Source organism: Symphalangus syndactylus, chromosome 15 (genome assembly GCF_028878055.3).
Source record: "Symphalangus syndactylus isolate Jambi chromosome 15, NHGRI_mSymSyn1-v2.1_pri, whole genome shotgun sequence".
Taxonomy (NCBI): Eukaryota; Metazoa; Chordata; class Mammalia; order Primates; family Hylobatidae; genus Symphalangus; species Symphalangus syndactylus.
Genome location: NC_072437.2, coordinates 40,219,713 through 40,232,341, shown reverse-complemented (window position 1 = coordinate 40,232,341; position 12,629 = coordinate 40,219,713). Strand labels below are relative to the sequence as shown.

At 36.9% G+C, this 12,629-nt stretch overlaps 1 long non-coding RNA gene across 1 annotated transcript in view; it reads right to left on the bottom strand.

Moving 5' to 3' along the window:
* Positions 1 to 518: 518 nt before the first annotated feature.
* LOC134732602 (uncharacterized) overlaps positions 519 to 12,629 on the bottom strand; it is a 28,267-nt gene continuing 16,156 nt past the window's right edge. The window contains exons 3-5 of the long non-coding RNA XR_010115912.1: positions 8,434 to 8,537; positions 4,778 to 4,898; positions 519 to 642 (exon numbers count right to left, since the gene is read on the bottom strand). This is a non-coding gene — a long non-coding RNA (uncharacterized lncRNA). The remainder of the gene's footprint in view (positions 643 to 4,777; positions 4,899 to 8,433; positions 8,538 to 12,629) is intronic.

The following is a 12,629-nucleotide window of genomic DNA, read 5'->3' as shown; positions in this document are numbered from 1 at the left end:
CTGTGGAAACCTGAGAATTGAGAAAAATTGTCCTAGTAATATCGATGAAATGCAAAATCAAGTCAATATACATTGGGCCTCTATTTATCCATCTTGTTTTGTGAAGCAATAAATGCTATTTAGGCTGATGCAGTTTTGAGAAGGAATCCTGTTACTTGCAAACAAAAACATCTTAATTGGTTTATGCACTGCACAACTCGGGAGAGCAGCCCCACATAGATTATAATGTGAATGGCACTTTCTGGAATTATTCAAAGCTGCAGTTCTACCTACTTCCTTATGGTCATTTTGTGTCCTTCAACATTATACCAAGCAAAGCAGTTTGAATGCTCTGTGAGTCTTGGGGTTACCACTAATAACTTTTGGGAGATATACTGCGAGAATTAAATAGCAGCATATATGAATTATTTTGTAAATTACTTCATCTTTTAGAAATTTTAATTTGTAAAATGTATATAATAATATGTACTTTGCATAGTTATAACAATTACATGTGAAAGGAAAAATAAAATCACACATTATGTCACACATTAAAAAGTAATAGATTTACTAAGAATCTAAAATTTGCTGGTGGTTACTATGACGATGACCACAGCAGTTTCTCCTCCTCCTCTTACTGAAGTTATAAAATCATTGCAGGCTCTACAAACAAAAGAGGCTATAGTTGTATAAAAGAACACATCTGTAGCATAGCACTTTATTCACTTCAATACTGTAATCATCAAATCTGAGTACAAAACACATTTATACATTTTTTGATGAAAAGTATGCTTAGAAAAAAGCTAATATGTAATAAGTGGGCAAATGTGACCTTGAGAAAGCAAATAGTGAACTAATATCAATTTAATCATATTTAAGAGGAGCAAATGGAAAATCTTACTTTTACAAAATAATGCACAATTTCGGAGGAATTACAATACTTGATTTATTGGCCTATAAGACACTATACAAATGAAGACAATAAAGAAGAGACTGGACTAAAAATTGACAAATAGATCAAACAAAGTAAATATACAGCTCAGAAATTGACCCACCTTTGTAACATAAAAATAAAATTCTAACCAATCACCCAAACTGACTAAATGGACCCTTTCTTGGCCAAGGAGATTGCAAAACAACTTGTAAACCAAAATTAAAATTCTAAGACTCCCCAACCATCTGAATGGATGCCTCTCAGGCAAGAGCATTCCAAAGTTAACCTGAAAATCTAGTTCAGGCCATGATGGGAAGTGGGGGATGGACATGCCTCATTACCGTTAACATCAAGACAGACCTTGATAAGACTGATAGAACAGCCTCTTTTAAGTCTGATAAGAAACGTTTACAATCTATTCTCTCTGAAGCCTGCTAACTGGAGGCTTCATCTGCACGATGAAACGATGAAACGTTGATCTCCACAACCCCTTATCATAACCCAGGCATTCCTTTCTATTGATTCCAGGTCTTTAGATAATAACTCAACCAATTGCCAATCAGAAAATCTTTGAATCTGACTATGACCTGGAAGCCTCCCACCCCACCCATCACTTCCTGTTGTCTTGCTCTTCTGGACAAAATCAATGTACATCTTACATGTATCCATTGATGTCTTATGTTTCCCTAAAATGAATAAAACCAAATTGTAGCCTGACCACATTGGGCACAAGTCCCATGTCATCAGGATGAGGCTGTGTCACAGGCATGTTCTTAACCTTGGCAAAATAAACTTCTAGATTGATTCAGACTTACCTCATATCCCCTTGGTTTGCAAAGCTTAAAAACAGAATTCTCAGTCATGATGGGAAGGGAAGTTGGACATGCCTCATTATACCCCCTCCCTTTTGAAGTTTAAACACAACAACTGACCAGCAATAATGTTAAACTGGAGATTATAATACTGACAAAATAGACTCTTTGGGGCAATAAGATACCAAACTATAAAGAAGACCTAAGGTCCTGCCAGGCAAAAGTTAAGTCACACCTGCAGGCCATCTATCTTGCTAAATAGCATCTTTATCTTAACTAAAACATTTGTTTCTGTTGATTCCAAGTTTTAGGCACAGCCTTATTCCTTTAACCAATTGCAATAAATGAATCTCTGAATCCACCTATAGCCTATAAGCCCTCATTTCAAGGTATTCTTCCTTTTGGGGCCAAACTAATTACACCTTCTTTCTGATTTTTGTCTTTGTCCGTAATTCCTGCCTGCGGAAAAGATGTTAAACCAAACCATGATCTGACCACCTCAGGGCCACTTACTCAAAGCTTCTTGAGTTTGTGTTTTCTCTGGGTCTTGGTCATGCATATTGACTCAGAATAAAGCTCTTTAAAATATTTTACAGAGTTTGGTTTTTCTGTTAACACATATATGCATTCATATGACACTTTAAAAATGAGACAAAGTAATCCAATGGGGATAGGATGCTTTTTCAACCAACGGTGTTGGAATGTCTCAAATCCATATGAAAAAAAATACTCTATTTCACTTTATACACCAAATTTAATTCAAAATGAAGCATAGATCCAAATGCAAATGCTAAAATTATAAAACTTCAGAGAAAAGCACGGAAGATATCTGGTCATGGCAATAGGTGAAGGTTTCTTATATTAGTCGTGGAAAGCAGCACTCAAAAAGGACAAAATAGTTAAATTAGGCTTCATTAATATTAAAATATCTGTTTATTGCCAGGCACGGTGGCTCACGCCTGTAATCCCAACACTTTGGGAGGCTGAGGCGGGTGGATCACCTGAGGTTGAGTTCAAGACCAGCCTGGCCAACATGTTGAAACCCCGTCTCTTCTAAAAACTACAAAAATTAGCAGGCACCTGTAATCTCAGCTACTCAGGAGGCTGAGGCAGGAGAATCACTTGAATCCAGGAGGCAGAGGTTGCAGTGAGCAGTCCAGCCTGGACAACAGAGTAAGACTCCATCTCAAAAAAAAAATTGTTTATTAAAAGATCCAATTAGGAAAAAGATTTGGCAAGATACAAACTGGAAGAAAATTTTTAGAAAACACGTATGGCTTAAAAGCATACATTTAAGAAATAACCGATAGCCATAATATGTAAAAAAATCATTTTCACTAAGTGATAAAAAGATAAACTACCAAATGTTAAAAAAAATGAGTTGAATAGAAACTTCACAAAGCAAGTAAGATACATAGATACAAAAGGCCAAGAAGCACATGAAAAAATTTTAATATCTTCAGGCATCAGGAAAATACAAATTATAGTCACAAAATAATATTAGCCCACATCCACCAGAAGAAAAAAAAAAAAAAAAACTCATGGCACTTTTTTTTTGCTATTTAGTGGACTCTTTGTGAAACAATGCAGGAATGTAAAATATATAGCCCCTTTGGAAAAAAGTTCTGCCAACATTCTTTAAAACTAATTATTGTTGTTCCTGGTACAATGCAAAGAATTGATAGAAATGTAAAATGTATAGCCACTGTGGGAAAAAAGCTCTGCTCAATTTCCTTTAAAGCTAATTGTATATTTACTCTACGTTCCAGAAATTTTATTCCTTGGCATTTAGCCAATGAAAATGAAAACATATTTTTATAAAAAGAATTTGTAATAAAATTCAAAGCAACTTTATTTTTAAAAAGACAAAAAAACCCCACAAATTTTAACTATGAATTGTAGAAGAATGGATAAGTAAGATGAATTAATTTATGATGTGAGATATGGTAAATAGACATGCAATAAAGCATCTATAACAAAAATATCTTGATGGTAGTTACATGGGTTTTCATTTTTTAATTTTTTGTTTATTTATTTATTTATTTTTTAAGATGGAGTCTCACTCTGTCACCCAGGCTGGAGTGCAATGGCTTGATCTCGGCTCATTGCGACCTCCACCTCCCAGGTTCAAGTGATTCTCCTGCCTCAGCCTCCCAACTAGCTGGGATTACAGGTGCTCACCACCACGCCTGGCTAATTTTTGCATTTTTAGTAGAGACGGGGTTTCACCATGTTGGTCAAGCTGGTCTCTAACTCCTGACCTCAGGCGATCCACCCACCTTGGCCTCCCAAAGCACTGGGCTTACAGGGGTGAGCCACTGCACACGGCCTCATTTTTAAATTCTTTAATCATTGCTGTATAAGTTTTTATTATAAACTAATAGCGAGAAAACTGCCAGGTGCAGTGGCTCATGCCTATAATCCTAGCACTTTGGGAGGCTGAGGTGGGTGGATCACCTGAGGTCAGGAGTTCGAGACCAGCCTGGCCAACGTGGTGAAACTCCATCTCTACCAAAAATTAGCAGGGCATGGTTGTGGGTGCCTACAATCCCAGCTACTCAGGAGGGTGAGGCAGGAGAATTGCTTGAACCCAGGGGTCAGAGGTTGCAGTGAGCAGAGATCATGCCACTGCATTCCAGCCTGGGCAACAGAGCAAAACTCCATCCGCCCCCCCCCCAAAAAATAAATAAAAATAAAATATTAGGGAGAAAGCTGTTCAAAAGAGGAATAGCCCACTTCTAATAGCCACATATAACATGCAAAATTGGAACACTCCAAAGGATGATCTTATGAGTTGGATGGGTGAGGGGTAAGGAAGGGTCACTGATAAACAGGACCAAAGGCTTTGTAAAAGGTCCTTAGTGAAATCATAAAGCAGCTTACAGCGGTGGGTGGGTGGCATAAATGGAAGAGGTCAATAAAATAGAGCACCTAGAAGTTTAGCATGCTCATTTGGGGGAAGCAACATATTAAATCATCTTCAGCTGCAGTGTAGAGGAACAAGAAAGATAGTTAAGTATTAATTTCACAAATATTGGATAAAAGTATTCACATATATAGTTACTGTAAAATATATATGTTGCTCTTTCCTTCACTCAAATGTTAAGAAGGTTCTTTGGGTGTCCTGCTTGGCACCTGGGTGTTTGCCTTTCACATTTGTGGGTTGAATGCCTCTGTGAAATGGAAAAAGTTTAAAGAGGCTACATTGATTTTCATTAGTAAGATTCTCTTTTTTTCTCCCCAAATCCACCAATTGCTTCTAATTTCACTTACATAAAGTCTAAAGCCTCGAAATACCTAGAGAGATCTGGTCTCTGTGAGCGATCTCGCTCACCTCATTTCTTGCTGCTTTTCTTCTCACCTACTGCATTACAACAAATAGTCTCCTTGCCACTCCTGGAGAAATGGAAGGCCTTCTGCTGCCTTGGAAACTTTTCATTTACTGCTCCCTTCACCTGAAATTATTCTCCTCAGATACATCAGTGACTAAATTGTTTATTTCCTACAGGTCATTAATGTAATACCACCTTATGGGTCAAGCCTTCTCCAGCCACACTATCTAAAAACTGCAATCTTCACTTCTCTGTTACTACTCCATTCCCATATTTAATTTTCTAACATCTAGAGCAATATAATTTACTCTATATTTTGCTAACCAAAATTCCTATTTGCCTTTCTCTTGCACTAAATTTTAAGCTCCATTAGGATATATAATTTCCCTTGTTAGTGTTCACTGGTAATCTTGAGCACTGAGCAAAGTGCAGTTCATATAACTGATGCTTGATAAATAATTATTTTTTGAAATAGTGATACATGAATGGAACGTTTATAATTACTAATATTTTAGCACATATTATATATGACTTTTTTATTCTAAGTGTATTGCAAGGTAACTCATGGAATTCTCACAATAACCCTATAAGGTAGATATTATCGTCCCTATTTTATAAATAAGGAAACTTACATAGTAATAATTTCAGTAACTTTCTCAGGGTTAAAATAGCTAGTATGTAATGAAAGCTAATTTGTAATACAGGACAGAAATAAAGGGAAGTCATTTTAAGATTGAACTTTTTAGGCATAAGAGAAAAAAGATAAATTCTAGGGACCAATGCTGTGATCTGAGAGACTTTGAGAGGTAGGTATAAGATATTGAGATGTTTTTAGGTTTGTTTTCTTTGATACATGATGTAGAAATAATGTTGCTGCCTCTATAAATATTACAGCAAAATTTACATAAATTTAAAGCTATTTGACTCATATTTATGACTTTGTTGAAAATTAGATTTAGCTTACAATTTATTTGGGTTATATGTAAATATAATCTTTACTAAATGTAAGGGGTCAGGCTGTAGAGAGGTGGGCCATTGCTCAAAACATTTCAATAAGGGTGCAGAGTAGGATGTATAACTTAAGAGCTTCATTAATTCATTTGAAGCTTGGATCTGTAAAATAAAATCTATGGTCAAACTTTATAATTTTATGAAAGAAAGATATATATGTCCATATTAGTATATTATAATTTATATTGTAATTTGTATTATAAAAATTATATTAGGTCTTGTCTCATGTTATTTAACATACTTTATGCATATGGCATTTTATATTAAGCACAAGTATAAATTTGCATTACTTCATAGTGTCACTGTAAAGTTAAAATCCTAGAATTGCCTTTCCAAATCTATTTTGTGCCATGAAAATACAAAATAAACTATTGATCGTTCTTCTGCTGTAGAATATTCAGAAGATTTCATTTTAAATATGAAAAACACATGCATCAGTTGACATTTCTAATTAATTTTATCTTCAAATGTCAATAAACTAAATTAACAAAGAGTAGTATCATGACAAGTAAAGTTATAATCATTTAGCAATATTTTTAATTCTACATTTAGGATGGAAATATTAAAGATTTTTCAACAGATTCTTTTATCTTTTCTTGTAATTTCTCTTCCCTTGAACACAACCAAGACTAAAGCTTTAAAACTTTCATTTTACTTTGATTTCTAAGATTCAAACTTCATTTCTACAGAGATAGAAATTGCAAGTTTGGCTGGTAGCTAGTAACCAGGTGTTAGCTATTCACTTTTCTGTTTCTGCCAAAAAGCTAGAAGCAATAAAATGAAATGTCTGTTTTCAGGGGAGAACTTACAAATTCAATCACAGGGTAACACTATCAAATTGAAAATCTATTTTTAAAAAGTCAAATATCTATGGTAATATTTTGGTAATGTAACTTCCTGTTGTACACACATCAGAAATTTTCAGACTTCCTATTCTGTTTGATGTTACATTAAAAGACATGGCTCAAATAAGGATATTTTTTAAAATTAAATATAAAAACTCAATTTTAAAAATTGGTTTATTTGGAAGAAATTTTGTGTAGCATATGAAAAGGTAATTGTTCTGTTAAACACTTAAAAGATTTTGTGGTTTAATATTTCAAATAGTCTTGTTTCATAATTCTCAAATATCAGTTACTCTTAGGGTATCACTATCAGAGATCACAAGATGATCTGTGGACACAGTGGGATGTCTTGTAACAAATCAATTGCTAAAAACAGATAATTTAAATCACAGCATGTTGAATTATGATCTCTGTCCTTACAGGTTTTGAGTTACAAGTGCAAACAACAATTGATATCTTTTAACAACTCTTCATACAATAATGCCCTATTTTAAAATAACTGTATCTATGTGAGGCTAAGTAGCAGGATGAGTTATGCATAGTAATTATTTCAATACTATCTCATATTTGAATTTTTGGCTAATTTTTGGCTAGTTACCCATTGGATATATATGCAATCTAATTTATTGTTATCAATAATTATTCACAATAATTATATCAATTATTAGAGAAAAAATTAAGGTACTTTAATTTATAGGACTTGCCATTTGAACTCTACTTCCAAGTCATCATCAACTGCCAATGGTACTTGGTAATTAGAATGTAGTTGCTTTCTGTCCCATCAAACCAATCCCATCAAAACTAGATCTGACTACATTAAATGGATTTCTTCATGAAGAAATAAAAATCAGAGTGATTTTCCTTTGACTCTATTTTGGGTCTGTGTACAACACCATCAATGATATCAGTCAATAAACAATGACTAAATCACAAAAATACCTGCTAAACAACTAAAGACTAAAACCAACTAAGGACTGAAATAGATTTCACTACAGTTGAAAATGATAGAAGCTAAGAAATTGCATATCTTTCCAGAAAATAAAATACTAGAATGAAATCTAGAGTAAGTGTAAGCCTGGATCCATTATTAATACAGCCATCGAAGGGCTTCATTGGGCTCTGGTATTTTAGCTATTTCCTTTCTCTAGCTCATATAAATAATATTGTTTTCTTCTGTGGCTTTAGTGAGAACACCAAGGTGTTACGATAGCATGCATGTGCATCTAGCATTGACTATTTCCTATTCCAGACCTAAATTTGTCACAGCCAGCTGGGTCATTTCATTTGAATATCCAAAGACAATATTGAAAGTAACATACATAAAACTGCATTAGTTATATTATCTATTCTCACAAGTAGTTCTCCTTCTGAGTTATCTTTCCTGCTGTTGCTAATATTTTATTACTGTTGCATAATGTGGAAACATCTGAATAATATCTGCCTGTCCTCTCCCAAACTCCTTATAGAAACTTACAGTGACTCCTTATAGTCACAAATCTTATTCATTAGCTCATGCTTACATTATCTTAACGCAAATGACAACTTCTTTCAGAAGATATAGAATGCTGGAGAATGTAGCAAACTGAGTCATTAATCCTCAATTGCATCTGGAAATAAAATGGTTCTGGAAAACATTAACAGAAGCAAGGTGGCAGTTATTCAGGCAACCTATTTATTCCCCATTTTCATTCCCACCTTCTCCCTCAGCAGAAATACACCTATACACACATCACATGCACATAAACATCTACATACACACACATATCCACCCTCACATATGCACATAAACTCACAACCTGAAAGAGAACTATTCTAGAGATGTTTTATTTATATTCATAAATTTAACAAATATGAGTATCTCTCTTATGCCAGGCGTTGTCCTGACACAAGGAATATGAGCTTTTGATAAAACAACAGTGATTCTACCATCATGAAGCTTATTTCCTTCATGGTCTGCTAGGCAAAACAAAATTTAAAAGGCAAATAATAAATGATAGTTTTCAAGTTGTAACGTGTTCTTTGGATAAAGCACACATGGGAAGAGATAGATAATGATATAGAAGGAAGATGGTTTCTTTTACAATTTTTCAGAAGTGACAATTAAGATAAAACTTGAAAGGTAAAAAGAAATAATATAAGCAAAGACTGTGAAAGAATCATTCCATGCAAAACTGCAAATATGCCCAAAGCTCCTACCATAGGAATGAGCTTGTCATGTTCATAAATAAATAAATAAATAAGCTGAAATAAAACTAGGTGATATGGTTTGGATCTGTGTCCCTATCCAAGTCTCAAGTTCAATTGCAGTCCCCATGGTTGGAGGTAGGGCCTCATGGGAGGTGGTTGAATCATGGTGGAGGGTTCTCATGAATGGATTAACACCATCTCCTTGGTACTGCTCTTTTAATAGTAAGTGAGTTATCATAAGCTCTGGTTGTTTGAAAGTGTATGGCACCTCCCCCCTCTCTCACAAAGCAGAAGCTACCATGCTTTCTGTACAGTCTGCAAAACCATGAGACAATTAAATCTATTTTCTTTATAAATTACTCGGTCTCAGGTATTTCTTTTTAGCAGTGCAAGAATGGACCAATACAAAATATTGGTACCGAGAAGCGGGGCATTGCTAGAAAGATACCTGAAAATGAGGAACAGCATTAGAATTGGGTAACTAGCAGAGTGTGGAATGATTTGGAGGGGTCAAAAAGACAGGAAGATGAGGAAAAGTTTGGAATTTCCTAGAGACTTGTTGGATTATTGTGACCAAATTCTGACAGTGATTTGAAAAGTGAAGTCCAGGCTGAGGAATTCTCAGGTGGCGATGAGAAACATATTGGGAACTGGAACAAAAGTCACTTCTGTTATGCATTAGCAAAGAGCTTGGTTGGATTGTGGTCCTGCCCTATGGATCTGTGAAACTTTGAACTTGAGAATGATGATTTAGGGTATCTGGCTGTATTAGTGTGTTTTCATGCTGCTAATAAAGACATACTCGAGACTGAGTAATTTATATTATAAAGAAAAGAGTTTAAATTGATTCACAGTTCCACATGGCTAGGGAGGTCTCAAAATCATGGCAGAAAGTGAATGAGAAGCAAAGTCACATCTCACATGGTGGCAGGTAAGAGAGCTTATGGTGGGGAGCTCTCAATTACAAAACCGTCAGATCTCATGAGACTTATTCACTACCATGAGAACAGTATGGGGGAAACTGCCCCATTATTCAATTATCTCCACCTTGACACATGGAGATTATTACAATTCAAGGTGAGATCTGGGTGGGGACACAGAGCCAAACCATATCATCCCACTCCTGGCCCCTCTCAAATCTCATGTCCTCCATTTCAAAATCAATCATGTCCTTCCAATCATCCCCCAAAGTCTTAACTCATTCCAGCATCACACCAAAAGTCCAAGTCCAAAGTCTCATCTGAGACAAGGCAAGTCCCTTCCACCTATGAGTCTGTAAATGCAAAGGCAAGTTAGTTATTTCCTGGATACAGTGGGACTACAGGCATTGGGTAAATACATCCATTCCAAATGGGAGAAATTGGTCAAAATGAAGGGGCTGCAGGTCCCATGCAAGACTGAAATCCAGAGGGACAGCCAAATCTTAAAATTCTAAAATGATCTCCTTTGACTTCATGTCTCACATCCAGGTTATGCCAATGCAAGAGGTCGACTCTCATGGCCTTGGGCAGCTTCACCCCTGTGGTTTTGCAGGGTATAGCTCCCCTCCCAGCTGCTTTCACTGGCTAGCATTGAGTGTCTGTGGCTTTTCCAGGTGCACAGTGCAAGCTGTCAGTGGATCTACCATTCTGGTGTCTGGAGGATGGTGGACCCCTTCTCACAGCTTCACTAGGCAGTGCCCCAGTGGGGGTATTTTGTGGGGGCTTCAACCCCACATTTCCCTTCTGCATTGCCCTAGAAGAGGTTCTACCTGAGGGTTCCACCCATGAAGCAAATTTCTGCCTGGACATCCAGGCATTTCCATACATCTTCTGATATCCCAAACCTCAGTACTTGACTTCTGTGCATCTGCAGACTCAACACCATGTGTAAGCCTCCAAGGCTTTGGGCTTGCACCCTCTGAAGCCATGGCCTGAGCTACACATTATTCCCTTTTAGCCATGGTTGGGATGCAGAGCACCAAATCCTGATATTGCACACAGCAAGGTGGCCCTGGGCCTCGCCCAGGAAACATTTTTTTACTACTAGGCCTCTAAGCCTGTGATGGAGAGCCTACCATGAAGACTTCTGACATGCCCTGGAGACATTTTCCCCACTGTCTAAGTGATTAACATTTGGCTCCTCATTGCTTATGCAAATTTCAGCCTGTTTGAATTTCTCCTCAGAAAATGGGTTTTTCTTTTCTACTGCATTGTCAGGCTGCAAATTTTCCAAAGTTTTATGCTTTGCTTCCCTTTTCAACATAAGTTCCAATTATAAACCATATCTTTGTGAATACATAAAACTTAATGTTTTTTAAGAGCACTCCAGTCACCTTTTGAATGCTTCAGTGCTTAGAAATTTCTTCTGCCAGATGCCCTAAATCATCTCCGTCAAGTTCCAAGTTCCACAGACGTGTAGTGCAGGGGTAAAATGCTGCCAGTCTCTTTGCTAAAGCATAGCAAGAGTTACCTTTATTCCAGTTCCCAACAAGTTCCTCATCTCCATCTGAGGCCATCTCAGGCTGGATTTCATTGTCCATATCACTCTCAGCATTTTGGTCAAAGCCATTCAACAAGTGTCTAGGAAGTTCCAAACTTTCCCACATTTTCCTGTCTTCTGAGTCTTTCAAACTGTTGCAGCCTCTGCCTGTTACCCAGTTCCAAAGTCACTTGCACATTTTCAGGTATCTTTACAGCAGGGCCCCACTACCTGGTACCAATTTACTGTATTGGTCCATTCTCATGCTGCTAATAAAGATATCAAAAACTGGGTAATTTATAAAGAAAAGAAGTTTAATTGACTCACAGTTCTGCAGAGCTGGGGAGTCCTCAGGAAACTTACAATTATGGTGGAAGGGCAAGCAAACACATCCCTCTTCTCATGGTGGCAGGAAGGGGAAGTGCCGAAAAGAGGGAAAAGCCCCTTCTAAAACCATCAGATCTCATAGGAACTCACTATCACAAGAATAGCAGGAGGGTAACTGTCCCCATGATTCAATTACCTCTTACTGGGTCGCTCCATGATACATGGGGATTATGGGAACTGCAATTCAAGATGAGATTTGGATAGGAAGACACAGCCAAACCACATCAAAGTCTCTAGGAAGTTCCAAACTTTCTCACATCTTTCCATCTTCTTCTGAGCTCTCCAAACTGTTCCAATCTCTGCCTGTTAGCCAGTTCCAAAGTCACTTCCACATTTTCAGGATCTTTACGGCAGTGCCCCACTACCCGGTACCAATTTACTGTATTAGTCTGTTCTCATTCTGCTATGAGGAAAATAGCCAAGACTGAGTAATTTATAAAGGAAAGATATTTAATTGATTCACAGTTCAGCATGGCTGAGGAGGCCTCAGGAAACTTACAATCCTGGCTAAAGGCACCTCTTCACAGGGTGACAGGAGAGAGTATGAGTGTAAAGTGAAGGAGAAAGCCCCTTATAAAACCATCAGATCTTGTGAGAACTCACTCAGTATAATGAGAACAGCATGGGGGGAACCATCCCCATGATTCAATTCTCTCCACTGGGTCCCACCCCTGACGTAGGG